Raw genomic sequence first — 23,644 nt, 5'->3', positions numbered from 1 at the left:
GCCGATCATAATCTCTCACTTGTACTCCTTGCCTCTGCCCAGGTTGTTTGAAAGTGAAAGCAAACCTATACCACATCTAAGGTAAGCATAATAAATGCCCCAAAAGATAGATCACTTCCTAAGACCCAGAAGCTGTGAATACTACCTCACATAGCAAAAGGTGTGACCGTAATCTAGGATTTAAGGAGGAATTTATCTTCATTTACTCAAGGAGGCTCTAAATGCAATCACGTGTTCTCATGAGAGGCAGAGGGACATGAGACACAGGTGTACAGAGAAGGGGATGGGAGAGTATCAACCAGCCAAGGATGGCTACCAGAAGCCAGAAGACACAGGAAGCCTCCCCCCAGAACTTCAGAGAACATGGCCAGCCATGTTTTGGCCCCCACGACTTCTTCAGCCCTGAAGGTCCGCCAAACCTTCAGTTTAGAATTCTGGCCCCCATGACTATGAGAGAATCAATTTCTCTTGCTTAATCCACCCAGCAGGTGGTGATTTGCTAAGTGAGCCGTAGGAAACTAATACCAAGTTGTGGTGTTAAATAAACCAAAAAAAATTTAGTATGCATCTTTAATAAATTAGGACCTTTTAAAAATAATAATACCACTATTATCTCTTTCTCTTTTTTTAGTTTAGAGAGAGTGTGCACTCACTCTCTAAGTGGGTGGGAGGGACGGGGTGGGGGTGGACAGGGAGGGAGAGGGACAAACAGATTCAGCACTGAGCCCAGAACCCAGCACAGCTCAATCTTGGGATCCTGAGATCATGATGCAAGTGGAAACCAAGAGATGGACACTCAAATGAGCCACCCAGGTGCTGCTATCATCCCTTTTTAAAAAGTCCTTTGAGGGGCGCCTGGGTGGCTCAGTGGGTTAAAGCCTCTGCCTTCAGCTCAGGTCATGATCCCAGGGTCCTGGGATCGAGCCCCGCATCAGGCTCTCTGCTCCTCAGGGAGCCTGCTTCCTCCTCTCTCCCTGCCTGCCTCTCTGCCTACTTCTGATCTCTCTCTGTCAAATAAATTAAAAAAAAAAAAAAATCTTTAAAAAGTCCTTTGATGTACCCAATATCCAGAGTTTAAATTGACCAAATTTTCTATTTAAAATTTTTAACTTCATAGTTAATTTATCCAAATCAAGATCCAAACATATTGGATACATATTTCAAGTCCCCTAGTGATAGCTTCTCTTCCCTCATGGTTTTTCTTGTCATTTATTTAATCAAATGGAATAATTTGTCCTACAGAAACTTCTACATTCTGGATTCAGATGATTATCTCTCCATGGTATTATTTTGCATGGTCCTCTTTTTCCTGTGCTTCTTATAAACTAGTATTTCAGATATAAAGGTTTGACCAGAATTACATTGTTTGTTTGTTTAAAAAAAAAAAAAAACCAAGAGGGGTGCCTGGGTGGCTCAGTGGGTTAAAGCCTCTGCCTTCAGCTCAGGTCATGATCTCAGGGTCCTGGGATCGAGCCCCACATCGGGCTCTCTGCTCAGCAGGGAGCCTGCTTCCCTCTCTCTCTCTCTGCCTGCCTCTCTGCCTACTTGTGATCTCTCTCTCTCTGTCAAATAAATAAAAATCTAAAAAAAAAAAAAAACCAAGAAATTTCATGAATGGTTGTGTATATTTCCTATCGAGTCAAATTAGGAGGCCTCTAGTACCTACTTCTTTCTCTTTTTGTAACATTAAGATTGATCAGTGGGTTCAGGGGTTATTAGCCTAATTATAAAGTCTGCCATCAGCTGTTGACCTCTAGTCACCGGAGACCATTCCCTAGATCTATTATTTCATTAGGAGTAATAAGATGGTTCTATTTATTTGCATCATTCCTTCTGCATTTATTAGCTAGAATTCTTCTAAAAACATAGCATTTTTGGGGGGCACCTAGGTGGCTTAGTGGGTTAAAGCCTCTGCCTTTGGCTCAGGCCATGATCCTGGGGTCCTGGGATCAAGCCTGCTTCCCCCCCCCCCCCCCGTCTGCCTGCCTCTGCCTCTCTGACTACTTGTGATCTCTCACTGTCAAATAAATAAATAAAATCCTTTAAAAAAAATTTTTTTAAAAACACAGTATTTTTCAAACTATTTAGTTACTCTGAAATAGTTTTTTGTTTTTTGGTTTTGGGGGGTTTTTTGCAGGAAAGGTACTATGAATGCTTGATAACATCTAATTGTCAAGGGAGTGCCTGGACAAACACAGCAGAGTTTGACTACAAAGACCACCTTGTCTATACTCATTGAGTGTAACTTTCCAACTGCATTCAACTTAGTTCTCAAGTTACCAGTTCAAATACTTGGCCTACAATATAAAACCTATTTTTTTTAAAGATTTTATTTATTTATTTGACAGAGAAAGAGATCACAAGTAGGCAGAGACACAGGCAGAGAGAGGGAGAGGAAGAAGCAGGATCCCCGCTGAGCAGAGAGCCCAATGCGGGGCTTGATCCCAGGACCCCGGGATCATGACCTAAGCCAAAGGCAGAGGCTTTAACCCACTGAGCTACCCAGGTGCCCCTAAAACCTATTTTTAAATAAAAGCCAGGACCCCACATAGCACGTTGAATTGATGTCAGTTCTTGGGATATATGCCCTATCATATCATTCCAAATTCCTCAACTAACTCCAAACCACTCGCTCTGAGTCTACTTTATTCTATTACACTAATACAAATCATCTTCTCATTCCATACTCTATGCCTTTGGTTTAGTATTCTTCATACCTGCCTCTCTCCGTGTGACCCACTAAAGCTTCCTCCTCCAGGAGTAAAAACACCTCCCACTCTGGCTGTCCAGCACCCCTTTCTTCTGAGAGAAGCACAATCCTTCTGTTTAGGAAACTGTTCCTCTTCCCCACCCCAAGTATGTGATTTCTAAATGGGGCTGCCAGTTAACAGATAATTTGTGCCACTGGCCGTAAGGACAAGAATGACCCGAAAGAGGTCAACCAGAGCCATTCCTGGGATTCTGAGTTTGGACGAAGGGAAAAGATCAACTCCCTTTCTGGGTGATCTTTGGCTTGCTGGCAGCCAGGCCCCAGCCAGGGCCCTGCCCCGTGGAGGGAACTGACCTCGAGAGAAGGAGAGATAAGAGACAGAGAGTCTTGGCGGTACAGGAGTTTTCAGTTTTGGCTTCCCTGAGATTCACCTCATTTGTCCCATACTTTGGCCATGTGAGCCAATAAATTCCCCTTCCGTACAGTTTAACTTCTATAATTTATGACCAAAGAAATCCTGATATAATCCCCACCATGATTCTTGAAGACTGACCAGTGACCTCTGCCTTGTTTCTTATTGTACTTTCTGTACAAATGACACTGCATTACCTACTGTTTTGATTTTTTTATGTCAATTACATATCTGTTGCCATCTCTTTTGTGGCCTTGCAGACATATATTTTACATACCTCTTGACCGCAACACCCCCCCAATTCCCTAGAATGGTGTTAATAGAGCCTCCATACATAAATAACAATTACCATGCAGTGATTTTTACTTCCATGCTAAGCACTTCACAGCTGTTATTTTATGTAACCCTCACAGAAACTCCCTGGGATTGGCATTCTTATCTCCACTTAACGATAAGGACGCTAAGGTTCATCAGAAGAAAAGAACTTGTCCAAAGTCACACATTTACTAAAGGGCAGAACAGGGCTTGGAACCAGATTTGGATTTAAGTTGCCATCCTACCTCCCACAATAATAAATCCTTCCTACTGAACTTACCAGAGAGTATAAATGATCAGAGACTTCCATTTAACCCCTGAGTTTCCACTGACTTCAAAGTGCATTTTCCTCCATCATTAACATAACTTCAACCTATTAATGTGTAAATAAGTGAGTTATCTGAAAATAAGTATCTTGAAAAAGTTATAATACGATTCTGCCAAAATTGCTACTGGCAGCCTGAAGACTAAATGCTGGCATTTCTCTGAAGTAATAGGTAAAAGGAATGAATATTTAAGACCGCTCTGTCAGAACAAGTTGTATACAAGTCCCCTGGCAGTGATATTTCAAAACAGCAAAAAAGATTTGTGAGCACCTGTCAATGTGTGACACGCCTCCAGCTCTCCAATTGCTCAGAGGAATATTCCTGTGTCATCATTAGACACTAATAGTTATCGAGCACTCCCATGGCTTGGAGGCAAGAACAGAAGGCCTTTAGGAAGAAAATGGTTTTTTTCATCTTCACAGTTCAGAAGGAGAGAGGCCAAGATGGTAGAGGCAACTTACTGGTGGAAAATCTGAAAGTCACCAGGTCTCACCCCTGTATCATCTGCATTCTTCAGGCCAGCTTTCTCAACTCCAGCTTGTGTCTCCTAATTCCTGCTGGACAGGTCACATGTAGCTCTTGCAAGCAAATTAACTTTGAGGCAACACTTTTTCAGCATCTAGCCAAGGGTCTTGCATCAAAAAGATTCCTGTAAATGTATGTGATTGTTTGGTTTTTTTACACTTTCTCATTTTTATCACTTTCCTTGAGGACCTTACGCCACACAGGCATCTTTCTGGGGGAACAGAATGATTGTCCCTAACCAGATGATGTCAAAGAGACACACTCCTCACATAAAATTTTGCAATAGTACAGCCAAGGGGAGGTATGCCCGGCACACAGTGAAGAACGCATCTCCTGGTGAGACAAGATTTTGCTAAGTTGCATACTTTGGTGAAAGGCCCTCAGGAACACAAAGCTGTCTCAGACTCAAGAATACCTCATATATGCAATCAAATATGGAAATGAAATAATATATGTAAAAGTGCTTTGTAAACCACGAACAGCCAAGGGCAAATAAATTCCTCCTATTATGACGTGACTATTACAAAGGCACAGATCTGAGGAATAGGTAGTTGTATGGTTTGAAAAGACCTGGTCTGGACAGAAGTGAACTTCAGTAACAGGAAGGAAAGAGGGGAGAACTTTCAGAGGATATAAGAGAAAGGCTAAGCAACAAAGCAATAAATGGTGGGAGGGGGGGTGGTAAAGAGCTCCAAATTAGCAAACTTCCACTCATTTCAAAAGACACGTCTTCAACGTCAGGCATGGGTCTATGTCTTGGGATATATGGCCAAAGAAAGCCAATACTAATACAGCCGAAGATCCCTGTAATTCACGGAGATCTACATTCTTACTCAGGGAGAAAGTCAATGAGCAATACACATTTAGTAAATTCTAGTATGTTAGAAGACACATGCAGGGAAGCAGGCTAAGGAGGATGGAGAGTATAGAGGGTTTCCAATATTTTAAGCTTAAAAGATGAGCCAAAGAACAGGAAGAGGTCTGATTTCGAATGGTGTTGCTCAAGAACGACATCCAATCGCAGGAAAAATGAGGAAAATGATACTCTGAATGAATTAAATTTGCATAAAATTTGATAAATACAAATTGCCGAGGAACATATAGCACATTTTCATATTTCTTCCCCTTCCCCCTTGTTCAAAATTATTGACAAAAATGCACTACCTAGGATATTTATGGAGGAAGATAGAAAAGACTTAGCCAGAAGCAGAGCAAAGGGAATTCTAAGAGATAAAAGCAAAGCAAAGGACCACAAGAGTAGCTGCAAATCAGCACCTCGGGAACGGGCTAATTCAGCAGGACTTTGGGACTCAGTTTTGTTCTTAGGAAAAGCTGGCTCTAGGTCAAGGATGATATACAGGTTTCATTTCTGGTACCAACCCCAAACAACTGGCAGAGTGTCCCTGCACCACTACATTGATGAAGACTTCTGGGTCCTATTGAAAATGAATTCCACGTTTCTTCTACAGGCTCAACACAGAGTGTGGGTATGCAAGCCCCGCACTGGCCTTTCCTTCCCTAAGTAGATCTTGGTGCTTTAAAGAAAAAAAAAAATCAATAAACATTCACCAGCCCCTTACTAAGTGAAAGGTAACATCAAGAACAGTAGAGAATTTGGAAGCATAGAGCTTGGTTCAGATCCTAAAGGAGTTTATAATCTAGAAGTAGGTCAAACATACAAAAGATAACATTACAAGGCATCAAATGCCTAAGTTTGTAAGATTTCAGTCCAGAGATTCGCGTGCCATTTGCGTGCCAAGAAATTGCTATAGCAGGAGATAGCCAAGAAAGGCCTAATGGAGGACAAAGACTCTGAACTGGGCTTGAAGAATGCATATCACTGAAATAACTAGAAAGAGGAAGGGATACTCCCAGCAGAGCTGGACCAAAAAGAAGTAGTAGGATGTGTTCAGGAATGAGAATAGGCTGGCATGGTAACCAGAGCACAGCACCTGCACCAGATCCTAGATGGATGCCTCATGTATCACTCGGTATTCTCTGGAGAAACAGAACCAGTAGGAGATTTTAAACACATACACACACACACACACACACACACACACAGATATTTATCATAAGGAACTGGTTCATGCAATTATGAGGGCTGAGAAGCTTCACAATCTACAGTCAGCAAGCAGGAGAGCCAATAATATAGCTCAAGTTCAAGTCCAAGTTTGAGTCTAAAGGCAGAGAAGATTGACAGCCTAGCTCAAAGACAGGCAGGCAAAGAGTGTGAATTCTTCCTTACTCAGTCTTTTTGTTCAATTCAGGTCTTCAACAGATTGAATGAGATCCACCCACAATGACAAAGGCAACCTATTTTACTCAGTATACGGCTTCAAATGTTAATCTCATCTAGAAACACCCTCACAGACATGCCCAGAATACTGTTTAACCAAATATCTTGGCCGGTCAAGTTGGCACATAAAATTAATCATCCCACTTTGAGTTGAGTCATTACCAGTAGATTACAAAGGACCATGATCAGTGACACGGGCAAAGCTGTACTTTATAAAATCAAACTAAAAATGGCACGGAAATGGAGTAGAGAAAGAAAAACTGGAAACACAAACAAGATAAAAAATATAATAATTGATCATGTGATAGTAAGAGGTAGATCATCAACAAACACACACATGCAGGATTCGATTTGATATAAGGTCTTCTGCTACATGGTTAAAATGCAGTTACTCTTAAGTGCCACCCAACGGTTTAATTTGAGGTCTGGATCCAAATATAGACCTCTCCAACAGGAAATGGAGAAGCAAGTCTAAGGTCCCAAAGTTCAGCAAGGAGGATGCAGATTTATAAATTATCCATGTCAGGAAGACAGCCCAGTTGAGAGTTTGCCCCAGGCATGCCTATATGGACAAGCTCTGAAGACAGCTGGGCTTGAGTCAGGAAGCCTCATCAAACCTACTCATTTTGTGATTCACTATGAAGGAATGACCACTCCTCAGTGACAGACTAACCCTAGAACATGATCAAGAGGTAGGATTACTTTAAGGGAAGAAAAGGGAGGCAGCAATACAACCAGGCCCCAGACCGAGAAACACAAGTTACAAGAAGATTCATCCAGAGCTCCAGGATCTGCCTCTCCAGTAGGACATGCAAGGTCCTGAACGGTCACACAGTGGAGAAGTACCAGGAGAAAACTCAGAAAAGGTCAAACTTAATCAAGCTGATAAGAAATTTGCATTAACCATTAAGTGTTTAACACAACTCAGGTAAATAGTGTTCTCTGAGGCAAATCAGGGCCAACAAGTCCCACTGCCAGATTTTTTCACATGCGTTTAAATGACTAAGTCTTGCTTAAAATAAGCAAAATGTCAACATTTTGTAATACACACAAATAGGAGAAATTTTAAACACTCAACTTAAAAAACTGACTTCATGTTACAGAATAGACAGTAAGCAAGAATACATTAGTCAGGCTGTATCTCCCCACAAAAAGATCAAAATAAGAGCATACACAAACTATAAAGTACTCCATGTCCTAAGAAGTCGTTTTTTGTTTTTTTTGTTGTTGTTGGGGTTTTTTTTTCCAGATTTTATTTATTTATTATTTGACACAGAGAGAAAGATCACAAGTAGGCAGAGAGGCAGGCAGAGAGAGACGGGGAAGCAGGCTCCTTGCTGAGCAGAGAGCCAGATGTGGGGCTCCATCCCAGGACCCTGGGATCACGACCTGAGCCGAAGGCAGAGGCTTTAACCCACTGAGCCACCCAGGCGCCCCCTAAAGGCATTTATAAAATACAACTTATATCACCATATACTTACACATGAATACATGTATGTGTATATATATGTAAACATATGTGTGTACATACAGACATTATTTTTTTCTATACTCATTTTGATACATTTCAAAGAAAATCCTAAAATGGATGAACTCCAAATACAAATTTCATGAACACAAACCAAACAGAAAACCCTCATTTTGGGGAATGACACATAATCCTCTCATTTAATGGTTATGAACAAAGCTTGGACACAACAAAAATATTAATCTATTCTCTAAGATAGTCAATAAAAACTTTGCCACATGAATTCCTGAAATGTTTGTGCTTCAATGACCCTGAATCATGAAACTTGCCAAAGTATCTTTTTTCACATTTTCGCACACATTTTACAAAAGTAAAATCCACTCCTGGTACTTTCTATAAACCTGAAGATCTTAAAATTGATCCATTACCAGTATCTCAACAAAGGTAAATTAACAATACAAGAAGAGCTAAAATACACTCACTCTGTTATTCTGCGAAACCTAGTGGATTCTCTGAACTCCTTAAAGGCATGTCCTAGAATAATGTTCTTAAGAAAATGTTTGGAAAAAAAATGCTCCATAAAAACTAATTAGCAGCTCATCCACCAACTGCAGAGTATTTTTATAGCTGTTATCAATTACTACCTTCTCTTGGGGAAAATATTAAAACCAAAAAGAACCTGAAATGTGAGGAAATGAGGCAATACTCACCTAAAAGCTCAGAGCCTTTGCTACTATGACCTCGTGGTACACTGTCTGATCACGTATTAATCATTTCTATCTTCGGTCTTACACATTAAGAAAAAAGGTACTAATATAATTTTCAATGGTGGAACCTGTTACAGGAAGTATAAATTAGAGAAATTTTTCTTGTCTTTGACTTTCACAAAACTTTCCCACAGAAAACACTCATGCAGACCTACTTTAAGAATGTTCTCTAAAACACTGTTCTTAATATAGAAAAATGGGAAACAACCCAAATTTCCAACAATAGGAAACTGTTTAAATAACCTGTGATGTGGGGCACCTGAGTGGCTCAGTCATTAAGCATCTGCCTTTGGCTTAGGTCATGATCCGAGGGTCCTGGGATGGAGCCCCACATCGGGCTCCCCGCTCAGCAGGCAGCCTGCTTCCTCTCCCTCTCCCACAGCCCCTGCTTGTGTTCCCTCTCTCGCTGTGTCTGTCAAATGAGTAAATAAGGGGCGCCTGGGTGGCTCAGTGGGTTAAGCCGCTGCCTTCGGCTCAGGTCATGATCTCAGGGTCCTGGGATCGAGCCCCGCATCGGGCTCTCTGCTCAACGGGGAGCCTGCTTCCTCCTCTCTCTCTCTGCCTGCCTCTCTGCCTGCTTGTGATCTCTCTCTGTCAAATAAATAAATAAAATCTTTAAAAAAAAAAAAAATGAGTAAATAAAATCGTAAAAAAAAAAAAAAAAAAAAAAAGGCTTTCATCCTGAGCTTTAAATAAACAAATAAATAAACAACCTGTGATGTAATATTATACAGTCAGAATGCTCTGTATGTATGGTCATGGAAACACTCTTAAGATCTATTAAGGTAAAAAGAAAAACCAAGTTGAAAGCTGTTTGCAGTAATATTGTAATATGGAGATAAATTTTGAGGAAAAACCATACAGCAGTTTCTCCAGAATATAAGATTACAGTGCACTTTAAATTTCAACGTGACATATTTCTATAATGTTTGAATGCTGAATAATATGTATTATGTGTATAATCAGAAAAACTTTCACTTTAGGTTATTGATCTACTTCAAGGGGAGTAGGAGAAAAACAGGATAAAGAGAAAATGTAGGGTGTTAAAAACTTTTTTTTTTTAAGATTTGTTTATTTACTTTAGAGGGAGAGAACATGAGCAGGAGGGGCAGAGGAAGAATCTGAAACCACTCAGAGCGCAGTGAGCTGAGCCCCACATGGGGCTCTGTTTCATGAGCCCGAGATGACGCCCTGAGCTGAAACCAAGAGGTGGACGTTCAACCAACTGCGACACCCGAAAGCCCCAAAACTTTTCTAGAATTGCTCTAAAATAATATCCATCTCTCCCTCTCTTTTAGAAAAGTTATACTCTTATTCTTAGAACTTCAATATTAAGCAATACACATAGATACTGGAAAAGCCCTCTGAGCATCTCCTGGTTAGTCTACAGCTTCTCAGGATAAAAGTTTAGCCCAAATTTCAGTATTTATCAGATTCAACTGGATTCCTAAACAGTTGCAGACAAACTGCATTAAGTATCTTTAATTCTAATTAAAAGTTATCACAGAATTAACAAAAAAGGTACAGAGTCTTCAGACTCTAAAGATATTTGAAGGTTTTTCTTCATGGAAATACAAGGAGTTAAAGATAACTACTCTTCAATCAGCAGCTCCATAACCCATTCAAAAACTATAAAAACTAGGGGCACCTGGGTGGCTCAGTGGGTTAAGCCTCTGCCTTCGGCTCAGGTCATGATCCCAGGATCCTGGGATCGAGTCCCGCATCGGGCTCTCTGCTCAGAGGAGAACCTGCTTCCTCCTCTATCTCTCTCTCTGCCTGTCTCTCTGCCTACTTGTGATCTCTCTCTGTGAAATAAATAAATAAAATCTTTAAAAAATAATTTAAAAAACTATAAAAACTAGATAAAAACAGAAAAGAGAACTTCCTAGAAAGGTAGCTCAGAAATAACAAGTATGGGGAAATTTTCTACCTGCCTGGAGCAGGGTATGAACTCACATTAGAAATTTGTCTACATAGTCATGGGACCTTGACAAACATGTGAACTCCCATACCTCAATTTCCTCACCCGCAAAATGAAAAAAAAAGGGCAGAAACCATCTCTATAGTCCTTTCAGCTCTAAAATTCTGAAAACATACCCCTACCCTATCCTGGCCAAAGGATTTCTTTTAATTATATACCTGCAGACATCATAGAATATAAGGGTTAGAGTTGTAAGGTACATGGCCAAAAACAGCAGACTTCTGCATGGCTCCTCTCCATCCCTAAATTCCATTCCCCATAAGCAGCTCCTTCAACTTTTGAAGAGGTTTCTTCTGGTAATTACTTCCACATTTGTAAATCACACACTTATGTTAGTGTTTAATAATTTTTTTCAATTTTAGACATCATCAAAAGTTCTTTTCTCAATTTATTGCAACATTTATTCACCCATCCCATGTCCCCAGGTAAAGCCACACTGTTGAGATGCAAACAATTTAAAAATTACATATACATATATGTATGTACATATTTACATACTGTCCTGTCCCCAGTGAGGTCACGTTTTGGTTAATAAGTAAAATGTCATTTCACAACCACACAATTCATGAAATGTAGTAGGCAAAAATATAAAAGCTTGGCCTCTGGATTAGAAATCCTGGATTTGGGTCTGAGTCCACCATATACAGGACAAAGAGCAGAAAAGTATGAAAATGTGTTAAGAAAGCCTAACTCGGGCACCTGGGTGGCTCAGTTGGTTGAGCAACTGCCTTCGGCTCAGATCATGATCCCGGGGTCCAGGGATCGAGTCCCGCATCAGGCTCCCAGCTCCACGGGGAGTCTGCTTCTCCCTCTGACCTTCTCTCCTCTCATGCTCTCTCTCACTGTCCCTCTCTCAAATAAATAAATAAAATCTTAAAAAAAAAAAAAAAAAAGAAAGAAAGAAAGAAAGCCTAACTCAAAATTGGAGTTGGGAAGCCATGAGAGGAGGGCTCTGATACATGTACCACATGTGACCACACCTGTGGTCACAGCTTGGGTAGTCCAGAAGGAGGAAGGTTTCCTCTCAGCCCAGCAACAGCTAGCTGCCCTCGCATACAGCCAATGAGAAGCCACCATCACTTTAAACTCTCATTTCCGGGGCGCCTGGGTGGCTCAGTGTGTTAAAGCCTCTGCCTTCGGCTCAGGTCATAATCTCAGGGTCCTGGGATCAAGCCCCGCATCGGGCTCTCTGCTCAGCAGGGAGCCTGCTTCCTCCTCTCTCTCTGCCTGCCTCTCTGACTACTTGTGATCTCTGTCTGTCAAATAAATAAATAAAATCTTTTTTAAAAAAAATTAAAAAAATAAACTCTCATTTTCCTCTAGTGAACTTTTGTTCAAAACAAAACCCCTCCCAACTTCCTCCTTTCCTCTGTAGGAAAAGAGGCTCAGTTGGTTAAGTGCCCACCTCTTGATTTTGGGTCAAGTCATGATCCCAGGGTTCTGAGATCAAGCCCCGAGTTGGGCTCTGCGCTAAGCATGGAACCTGCTTAAGATTCTCTCACTCTCTCTCCCTCTACCCCACCACAGCCTTAAAAAAAAAAAAAAAAAAAAAAGGGGGGGGGGCGCCTGGGTGGCTCAGTGGGTTAAGCTGCTGCCTTCGGCTCAGGTCATGATCCCAGGTCCTGGGTTCGAGCCCCACATCGGGCTTTCTGCTCAGCAGGGAGCCTGCTTCCTCCTCTCTCTCTGCCTGCCTCTCTGCTTACTTGTGATTTCTCTCTGTCAAATAAATAAATAAATAATCTTTTAAAAAAAAAAAAAAAAAAAAGGATGTTCTCCTCCTTTGTTCTCTGGACTTGCCTATGGTTCACCATAGTTTACTTGTCCCAAATTGCAATTTTTCTGCTATTCCCAAATAAGCTCAATTTTGCTGGCTGAATAGTTTACATTTTTTCTTTTAAAAGGTTGATATCTCATGGTGTCAGAAGTAGGAACTGAAGGAGACCCCCAGAATTATGTGTGGAACAAGCAGGGGGAGCAGGAGGCAGAGGGAGAAGCAGATACGCTGCTGAGCAGGGAGCCCAATGCGGGACTCGATCCCAGGACCCCAAGATCACAACCTGAGCTGAAGGCAGACACTTAACCTACTGACCCATCCAGGTACCACCAGGATCTGTTTTCTTAAGGCATCTTTTTGGTGAGTACTCATTTGTTTTCTGAACCTCTGGCTTTATTTTGTTTTTAAGATTGATTTATTTGAGAAAGAGGGGGAAAGAGAGAAAGAGAGAGTAGGGGGAGGAGCAGAGGGAGAGAATCTTTCAATCAGACTCCCCACTGAGGGCAGAGCCTGACACAGGTCTCCATCCCATGACCCATGAGATCATGACCTGAGCCAAAACCAAGAGTGGACCACTTAACCAACTGAACCACCTGGGGTTTTGAAGTATGGAATCCGAATCCTCTAAATTCTCTTAAGAACTCCTCCTTCTGTGACCCTGATTGGTTTTATGTTCAAAAACTACAGTCCGGGGCGCCTGGGTGGCTCAGTGGGTTAAAGCCTCTGCCTTCGGCTCAGGTCATGATCCCAGGGTCCTGGGATCGAGCCCCGCATCGGGCTCTCTGCTCTGCAGGGAACCTGCTTCCTCCTCTCTCTCTCTCTGCCTGCCTCTCTGCCTACTTGTGATCTCTCTCTGTCAAATAAATAAATAAAATCTTTAAAAAAAAAAAAAAAACCTACAGTCCTTCCGCATGAGCATTCTTAACTAAACGGACCAACTTGTCCAAAGATAATATAGATCTCCAACGGCCATTATGAGGAACTTTCAACCTCCCCTTACCTGTTTTTTTCACAACCAAATTAGAAGACTGCAGCTCTAAAATTAAATACCCTGAATGGAATTCCTATTTTTGTTGGTACCTGGAGGCTTCCAAACATATCCAAGATTCTAAAATCGCCTATTTACAAATACCATTTCTAAACTAACAGAGGTGAACACAAACAATGAAAAGAAGACAAGAATGCTTCTGAGGCCTTTTTCCCCTCCCCTGTCCTCTTTGTCTCCAGTGCTGGCTTCCCCTTTCCCTTCAGTACTGTCCTTATCTCCTCTATACCCTCCACTTTCCTAATTCCAATCCCTTCATCACTTCCCTATTTCTCCAATCCTCTCCCTACTCCCTCCTCCCACAAACCTATTAATGCCTGATTTAAAATCAGACCCTCTGGGGCTCCAAATGTGAAGCCCTTAATTTCTAATGTTCCCTCGACTAAAGCTGAACTATGAGCCATAGTCAAAGATTTTCCCAAAGTAACCAAGGATCCCCACGGATTTGTTGAGGAATTTCATATGGTCAGACTTAACAACCTGGCTCCTCTGACTTCATCAGTTAAGCGATATGTTTGTCAGTGAACGCCAAACCCAAAACTGGATGAATCTGCCAAGTGGAATGATCCCTTAAAGTCTTTAGAATTACAACCTGGGGACAGAGAAACCCCCCACTGCCTAATTGTCAGGGAATAACCAAACTACTTCATTTGGCAGTTACTAGGACTTTCCTAAAGTCAGTCAATTGGAATAAGATCCAGGCTTATATCCAGAAGTCCAATGAGCCCACACATGATTACAGCCAACACGAAATTGTTTTTAAAGAAAATTCTGATCTTTCTTTGGATGTTAAATCCACTCGGGTAGGCTTTAACCCTGTTCATTAATAGGCTGAACTGGGATGTTTCTCTTCTACTAAAAGGACAAGGATGAAATGGAAATCTGTATCAACTCCAGATTTAGGAAATTTAGCGATCTAGCTCCCATGCCCAAGATGATTCAACTAAAAAGAAAAACCACTGAAATCCTTATTTTTCAACCCCAACAAATGGAGGCCTCTAAACAAAACCAAAAGCTTCCTGATCTCTACCATTATTGCAAAAAGCCAGGACACTACAGAAAAGACTGCTAGAAACTTAAATGTTCCAGGTGCCTTCAGCCCTCTAACCACCCTTTCCAACGTCCTCCTAAATCCCAAATGACAGGACTCCAGGAACTCTAAGGGCTTTTACCAATCCTTGCCCTTCATCGACTTGGAGATACCACTCTCCAGATTCAGAACAAATCTTTCTCTGTCCTTCCCAACACCAGAGCTACACTCTCAGTGCTCATCCCATTAAACAGCCCCTGCCTCCAAGTACTAAAGGAGTTCAAACAGTGGGGCTCTCTACTAAGCCTCAACAGGTTCTTATCTCTACCCCTAACCCTTTGCTTAGACCCTTTAAGGGACCCTTTTCTCTTTAAGAGCCACCCTTTTCTCCTTAGTTCCCCCACCACGACTCATTTTTTGAGCCAAGGTTTCTTAGAAAAATGTGCTGGAATTTCTTTCTCCTGAAAAGGGGAAACATTTCTAGAATTTGCAAACAGCGACCAAAATAGCCAACTAAGTGACTCAAATGACCCTTTAACATCTTTTATTTGCTCCATCCCTGGCAGCATTGGGGCTAATACCATGACAATATCTGTCCCTATTAGATCAGCTACCATCCCCCTTATGGGCAAAATCCTCTACTACTAATGACAGAATCCACAATGTATCTCCTATTAAGATCCAAACGGATCCCCCCAAAGCCCTGAATTAATCAAAACCACATAAATAAAGAGAACCTTCAAGGCATTAACTCAGTAATAGAAGACTATATATAAGGCCCAGGGTCTCATTATCCCTTATACCGTCCCTGCAACACTCCTATTTTACGTGGGAAGGAAGTAAATGGCCACAATGAAAGCTTGTCCATGACCTTCGAGCCATGCTGTCACCTGTTGCCCCCACTCCCCACGCTTTATCAACCCCCATCCCTACTGAGGGCAAATTTTTTTTGTGACTAATATATGTAGTGCTTTTCCTAATACCCCAGTAGATAAAACAGGTCAAGCCCTTCCCCCCACCTTACTTGGGAAGGAGAGCAAAACACCTGGATAGCAATGCCCCAGGGTTTCCCTGAAAGCCCTTATTTCTTACAAGCTTTAAGGCCTGACCTAGATGATATCAAGTTCCCTGGAGTCTCCACTTTAATACAATATGTGAATGACTTACTTCTCTGCTCCCCTTCCCAAGCCTCCTCGCAGGGAGATAGCATCCCTTTGCTAAAACTCCTTGCCAAGAAGAGACACCAGTTCTCTAAGAAAAAATTACAATTTGTACAAATGTAAGTACGATATTCGGAAGATCTAACCTGAGAACAAAGACTACATCTAGAGCCAATGGCTTTTTGGCGCCCTGAACTTCCCAAAGCCCCAAATCAAACATCAGCAGCCAGACAGCTACTGCAGCAACTGGATCCCAAACTTGACCCCTATGGCCCAACCCTTACACACCTTGTTAAAAACTACTAAACCTGGCCCTATCATCTGAAAGATCCAGATAACATGACTTTTTAAAACTTAAAGTCAAAATAATAATAATAATAATTTTAAAAACCCAGCCCTTGGAGACCCCAGTTATCAACTCCCCTTCTTCCTTTTTGTATATGAAAAAGAAGGGAAAACCCTTGGAGCACTCACCCGAAATGTGGGGATGACTACCGGCCCATAGGATATTAGAGCCAACAACTAGACCCTGTAGCCTGTGGTAAACCCCATGTCTCAGAGCTATGCCTGCTACTACCCTTCTTATAAAGGCCACCAAGGAAATGGTCCTGGGATCCCCTATGACCATCTTTGTGCCATATGCAGTTGGAACTCTTAGCTCTCATCATAACCTCTTTTGGTAAGCTGTCTCATTTCCTATGAAATGCCCCTCTCAAGCACCCCTTAGAGCACAGTAATAATTCACCAGAATAACCTTGGCCTTTATACCAACTGTAGACAGACCTTTGGAGTGGCCCACCACTTTGAAATGTCATGGCAACAACGTGGCTTCCTTGATTCCAGCAGAGACAAAATTAAAAACAGACTGTTTTTCCTCCAGAAATTATTGGATAGCATGCTCTTACCTGCTGCTTTGGTTATGACTACGAACCCAGGGCATTCTGAGCTTGACTCTCAGAAAGCTAAAGGACAGCACCTTGCTATCATTTCTGCAAAGTATGGTGCCCTCCAAAGGTCCAAAAGGCACACCTCTGTTGTGGTCCAAAGGAACTCACCTCGAGAATATAATGTGGAGATATTGACTAGAGACACCCAACAATCGGCACCAGAAAGGAAAGACAATATTGGCAATCAGATGGTTGTCTGAAGCATACCAAGAGAAACCTCTTGTTTGGACCACAAAAGAAGCCGGTCCTACCAAAAATTCTAAAATTCCCACTTTTCACCACTGTACATGCATTAAACCATTGGCCTATAAATAAAATGATAATGTTTATGAATCAGTACTGATAGGGAAATATTAACAAGGCCTCAGAAAGTACTTACTTAACTTGTCCCACCTGCCCAAAAGAAAATCCTGGGAAACCTATCCGCACAGCTCCAGGGCACTTTAAATTGCCTGAAGAATCATTCAAGTTTGGAAAATGGACTTTATTCAGCTTCTCCCATCTCATGAATATACATAGGTTTTGGTAATCATCTGTATCCTTTTCCACTGGGTCAAAGCCTTTCCAGGTAGACAAGCTACTGCCTCTTCAGAAGCTAAAATCCTACTGGAAAAGATCATCCACACATAGCAAACCCCTCTTGATCTCCACAGCAAAAAGGGAGCCCATTCTATTGGCCAAATATTATGGCAAGTCTGTGCTGTTTAGCCAGTTTTATAGCATTTTCACTGTGCTTATCATCCTCAGTCTTCAGGATAAGTCAAATGAACCAACGACAGACATCAAAACTCAACTGGCAGGCACCTGCCTGGGTGGCTCAGTCGGTTATGCGTTTGTCTTCGTCTCAGGTCATGATCCAGGATCCTGGGATCAAGCTCCATGTCAGGCTCCCTGCTCACCAGGGAGTTTTCTTTTCCCTCTACCCCACCCCCTTGCTTGCTTGTGATCTTCTCTCACTTTTTTCTTTTCTAATAAAGAAATAAAACCTTTAAAAAACAAAAATTAAAAAAAATCACCCCAACTGGCAAAATTTGGGGAAACTCTCCAAATACCTTGCTGGTTGGTTCTTCTAAATCTCAGATCCAACCCCTTTGGAACTCATAAACTCTCACCCTTTGAGAAATTTCCAAAGGCCCTGCAAATCTAGCTTTCACCTCTTTTTACTTGCACTTAATAAATGGAGATACACTTCAGTATTACAAATGTCTAATTACATGCCTTGAAAATAATCACGCTCTGGTAGAGCAATCTTTTCACAGTGCACTCCCAGGAGATGAAGACCTCAAACACCATACCCTGCAACCTGGGAATTTTGTTTATTAGAAAAGACCTCTCCAAAAAGACTCTTTTCAACCACGCTGGAGAGGCCCTGATCAGGTTACTGACCAATCCTTGTGCAGCCAAAATCCAAAGAGTGGACTCTTGGATCCGTGTGTCTCATATAAAGAAAGCCCCCAAACCTGGCTGGACCTGTACACCAACTGGGTGATCTCAAATTGAAGATTTCCAGGAACTGAAGCAGACAACAGCTGAAGCAGACAGCTTTCCCCGAGATGATGGGATCAGGCAAATACTCTTTCTGCTTTTTCTGCCTCTATTTCCTCCTTCTCTCTCCTGGAGAGACAATGCCCTCCTTCACATTTCCCAGTTCCTCACAAAAGGGGGAAACGTTTCTAATTGTTCAGATTCTGTTGGATCTGCGCATACAGTCCTGACCCTGTAGTCTTCCTCAAAATCTTCTCCTTCATCTCCACTGCAACCACTAACTCTCGCTGCACCTCTCCGGATTCTATGGTTTGATTCAGGTTTTCCTGTCCCTTACTTTGATCTCTCCCCTGAAGTAACTCTCAATACAACTAATGGTACCCATATGGTTGCCCATTCTCACGCCTACCTTAGGTCTGCTTGCCCTAGCAGAACAACCCCTCTCTATATGGCCTTCGAGAACAAAGTCCACAGAACAAGAGGATTTCTCCCTAACTATTCCTCAAACACCACTGACCCTTTCAAGCCAACAGTCATTTCTGATTATTCAGATTCTGTTGGATCTGCACATACAGTCCTGATTAAACCCCAATTAACAGCACTATTAGTAATCGAACCCTAGCACAAACCCTATAGGCACCACCTGATTTTACCTTTGTGGAAAATGGGCCTCTCGATGGGCCTATGAATGTTTAAGCAGCTAGCAGACTGGAGGCCAATGCTTGCTAGAATTTCTAACTGTCTCTGTGCACAACCACAATTAATCTGAAGCCTCTCATTGGTCTTCCCCATTAAATCTTCACCACTGCCTTACTCTCAGGAAGTACATGGGACTTTGGATTTGCCTCTGTTGGAAGGGCTGTTATCTAGGCTGCAGGCACTCAAACCAGTGAACAAATGTGATAGCAAGCATCTGACACATAGGAATAAATTCCTCTGGAGAAACAGAAACCCAAATACATACAATTAAAGAACAAGCATATTGGCTACAACAAATTCCACATCACGATCCATGGTCCTTTGATCTCTTTGGCTAATTACCTTCGGCTTTAGGGTCTTGGTTTAGGACTATTATACAATTGGGGTCATTACTCTGCTCCTCTCATTTTATATAATAATCTTTAAGCTTTGTACTTGGTGCCTATAAGCCTTTGTAGAAAGAACGTACCCAGTAAGGCAATGCTGACTGACTCAATGCCTCAAGATCATCTTCAATGTTTACAACCTTGATAAGATACAGGCTTTAGATGGGAAATGCCTGACAGCTTTCCCTTGTTACTCAAGTGTGGCCTCAACAGTTCCCAATCTGGAATCCACTTCGTTTGACGTGGGACATGACATCCAGGAAAGGTACAAAAATGTTTCAAGGTACAGAAATGTTTCTAATAAGGAACAGATGACCCAGTTCTTGATCAGTGATGCTCTTAAAGAAGGATCTTGACCAAAAGGGGGAGAGGTGAAAATGCTTTTAAAAAACCTAACACAGGGGCGCCTGGGTGGCTCAGTGGGTTAAGCCGCTGCCTTCGGCTCAGGTCATGATCTCGGAGTCCTGGGATCGAGCCCCGCATCGGGCTCTCTGCTCTCTCGGGGAGCCTGCTTCCTCCTCTCTCTCTGCCTGCCTCTCTGCCTGCTTGTGATCTCTCTTACAAAAAAAAAAAAAAAAACCTAACACAAAACTGGAGTTGGGAAGCCATGAAAGGAGGGCTCTAACACCCATACCACTCGTGGTCACAACCTGCACAATCCAGAAGGAAGATTTCCTCTCAGTCCAGCAATAGCAAACTGCCCTCACCAGCAGCCAGTGAGAAGTCACCACCACTTAGAACTCTCATTTTTCCTCCAAAGAACTTTTGTTCAAAACAAATCCCTCCCAACTTCCTCCATCCTTCTATAAAAGGACACTCTCCTTTGTTCTCCCAAATTGCCTTTGGTTCGCCATCATTTGCCTGTCCTGAACTTCAGTTCCTCTGCATAAACTCAATTTTGCTGGTTGAATTACTTACCATTTCCTTTTTTTAAGCCTTTTCCTTTTAAAAGGTTGACAGACGTATGTACCTAAAAGTTCCTTAATTTCTCTGAATCTCATCCGTTTTCCTATGCAGTCTAAATATAACAGCACTCGGGGCGCCTGGGTGGCTCAGTGGGTTGAGCCACTGCCTTCGGCTCAGGTCATGATCTCAGGTCCTGGGTTCGAGCCCCACATAGGGCTTTCTGCTCAGCAGGGAGCCTGCTTCCTCCTCTCTCTCTCTGCCTGCCTCTCTGCTTACTTGTGATTTCTCTCTGTCAAATAAATAAATAAAAAATCTTAAAAAAATAAAAAATAAAAAAAAAATAAATATAACAGCACTCACTACAAAACAGTCAAATCACAAAGCACAAGTGCAGTACCTATCTAAGCACTTCGCTGATCATGAAGCTCTACAGAAAGATTACTTTCAGTATTTGTCTTTACTAAGAGATCAGATCCCTATAAATGAAATCCCTGACGTTACTGGCCACTCTTGAGCACCATTCCTCTACTGAGGCTAAGAGTGGGAAGTTGCTGACCGAGAGTGCAATAGATAGGAATTGGGTTCCAAGGCCAGAATCTGAGTGCCCAGTTCTTCAAAGGGCCCATGGATTGCCCTATGAAACATGTGTACACAGAATAAAGATCAAGCACCTAAACGTGGATCTGAGAAAGCAATTTTGTTTTATATTGGCAGGAAGAGGAAGCTTCCTTATCAAAATTTTATTTTAGGTAATACGAGAACAAAATTTCAAAGTCACTCCTCAGGCAACTCTTTTTTCTTCTCATTTGTGCCTCTCTAGTTCTACATAATTTGTTTGCACATCTGCTTTTTGATTTGTAGGCATTATCTATTGGCTTCCTACGAACTGTGTAGAGAAAGTGTCCAGTGCCAAACTTGGGATGTTATCATGCAGAACTGCCCAGCGATGCATTATTCCCAACAGTCCTTTGATTTCTAGTCTTTTACAAGCAATACAACCTATAACGTCTCTGTGTAGAGGCAAGAAGGAAGCCAGCTGGGTAGCTGGGCCTAAACTATGAGACCACTCTAAACCTGTCTCTGAATCTAGTTCACTGAAGCTGGGTTTCTTTTGCCCTTTTCACCCAACCCACACAATTTAATCCTGTTCTGAAAGCAATAGGACAAACGAAAAATGGGACCCTAAACTTAATGCATTTCAAGATAAGCACAGGCACAATTCTTATGAGCTCTGTACAAAGGGATATAACTGCAGCTAAAAGAAACCAGCTTTTTATTATCTGAAAAGTTATCTAAAGCCGACAAGTATGCAGCATTAAAATTTATGGACTGGATCTCCTGCATAATGTCTGTCCGGAGGTGAAACACTAATGTTCTCCAAATGTAGACTTCAGATGGGGTATGATAAGTTTGGGCAGGGACAACAGCCCGTCTAGTGCCAGGTGTACAAGTGAACTTGCAGTCAGGCAGGTGACCCCACCAAGCAGGCATGGTACCTTAAGGAGAGGAAATTTTTTCTGTCATTAATCAACAGGATAAAGGTGATTAAGCAGGAATTATTTTTCAGTGACCTACATAATTTCATCAGGGCTGCTGTGGCTATTAGCAGAGAGCAGATGACTTCCTAATAAGATGAATTTGATAGCAGAGCCCTTCCAGAGAAGCCTGCGGGTGGGCCCAATCCGTAGGCTTACTACTACTCCTCGGGGTTCTCTCCTGTTTGGGGTTCCTTCCTCCAACCGGGATACTTCCCGTCACTGGACAGCGGAGGCTGCAGCCCTCGCTGAATGGTGGAAGATGGATCAGTTAAGACTCGATGGGATCCAGGTGGATGAAACAAAGCTCACGTGATTCCCAAAGTTCCAAGCAAACAAGACTACACCTGCTACCAACACCTCTCTCTGGCCGGGCTTGAACTAGGACCGCAGCTAGTTCCATGCCCCAGCAGAAACAGGGTTAACAAGGAAGCTTTGTTGGAGTCAGGGCGGGGGAGAGACGGACAGACACGCAGGCACACCGTCAATAACAACCACCAGGACTTGAACGCGGTTTCATTACAGACCTTATGAACTTGAGCAACAGCCACCCAACGAGTCCGCCCTTACACCAGGAGAGTACTGCAAACCTCAGAGTGGCCTCACCTCCGTCTCCTGCGAAAGGGCGAGGTGGCTTGGAGAGGAAAACTGAGCCCTAGATCTCTCCGCCTCTGGCGTCCCTCCTGTAGGACCCCCGCTCTCTGGCCTCAGGGCCCCAGGAACAAGGTGGAGAGTCCCGCTGACATCTTTCTCCGTCAAAACAAGCCGGCTCTCTCTCCCCCGGGGTCAGTCACCGAGTAACGCCCGGTCCCGCAGCTCTGGCAGGCGCCGTGCTGCGACCGCACGCAGCGATCTTGTAGGTGATATTCCCAGCGCAACCCGCATCCCAATACCTGCCCCTCCAGCCCAGTCGGGAGGAATGCAAGGAAAGGACCCGTCTGCTCTCTCCCTCCCTTAAGCCCCTAAAATAAAAGAATCCCTCAAGCGCAAAGCAGGATGCCACGTACCTGTCCGCGGACCCGGCTCCTCCTCCCTCCAAGTGCGGGACTCTCCGGACAAGTATCCCCAAACAGCCGGGAAAGTTTGTGCCGCCGTCCTGGGGACGCGGGCCCCCGAGCCGCCTCCTGCGCCGGGCACCGGGTGGTGTAGGGAGCCGGCTCCTCCCCGCCCGGCTCCAACTCCACAAACAGCCAGGCCCCAGGAAGAAAGTAGGAGGAGGGAGAAGGTTGGAGCACAACTTTTCGACGGTGCGTCAGCGGGTGGCAGAGCCGCGCGGCTCGGGGAGTCGGCACCACTCCCCCCTCCCGACTCTGCCCTCGGGAGCGCGGGCGGGGCGAGCCGGGGAGGGGCGGGGCCCAACCTGCGCTGCGGCCCAGGGGAGCGCGCAGCCGGGCCCAACCCCGGCCGCCGCCAGCCCCGCCCCCGCCCCTGCTCCTGCCCCTGGGACGCGCGGCCGCCAGGTGCGCGGGGGCTCTGGCTCCGCCGCTCGGCCGCCTGGCACTGGTTTCCAGGGTGAAGGGGGAGGAGCTTCGGAGGGAAACTTTCCACCGAAACTTAACCCCGCGGCGTGAAGGACACCCCGCCTTTGGGGGCTCATCTTTGGCCGCAACTGCACCCCTTCGTGCACAGCCGCGCTCACACTCCCCAACCAAACGAGAACATAAATCAGCACTTAAGAACCGGCCAGAGGGCTCGTCTCTCGGGTCCTGTGGAGTGGAGGAAGTCGCGACTCCAGCCGTCAGGGTCGTTTTCGAGGTCTCTCTTCCCAGAGGTCTCACGGCGGCCGGCGGCACCCTCTCCCCACTCGTTTCTCCCCACTCCAGCCTTTCTTTTTGTCCCTGAGGTTTGAATTTTATAAAATGCTAATACTGTCC

General features: G+C 43.5%; 1 protein-coding gene across 4 annotated transcripts in view; it reads right to left on the bottom strand.

The window, feature by feature from the left end:
• FHIP1A (FHF complex subunit HOOK interacting protein 1A) overlaps positions 1–23,129 on the bottom strand; it is a 279,678-nt gene extending 256,549 nt beyond the window's left edge. For 3 of the 4 annotated variants that reach the window (XM_047717642.1, XM_047717638.1, XM_047717644.1), the window contains exon 1: positions 22,778–23,129. The gene's annotated coding sequence lies outside the window, so the exon portion shown is untranslated. The remainder of the gene's footprint in view (positions 1–22,777) is intronic. The other variant, XM_047717639.1, reaches the window with a different exon arrangement.
• Positions 23,130–23,644: the final 515 nt, after the last annotated feature.

This window comes from Lutra lutra, chromosome 2, assembly GCF_902655055.1.
Source record: "Lutra lutra chromosome 2, mLutLut1.2, whole genome shotgun sequence".
NCBI classification, from domain to species: domain Eukaryota; kingdom Metazoa; phylum Chordata; class Mammalia; order Carnivora; family Mustelidae; genus Lutra; species Lutra lutra.
This window is presented reverse-complemented; position numbering and strand designations above follow the sequence as displayed.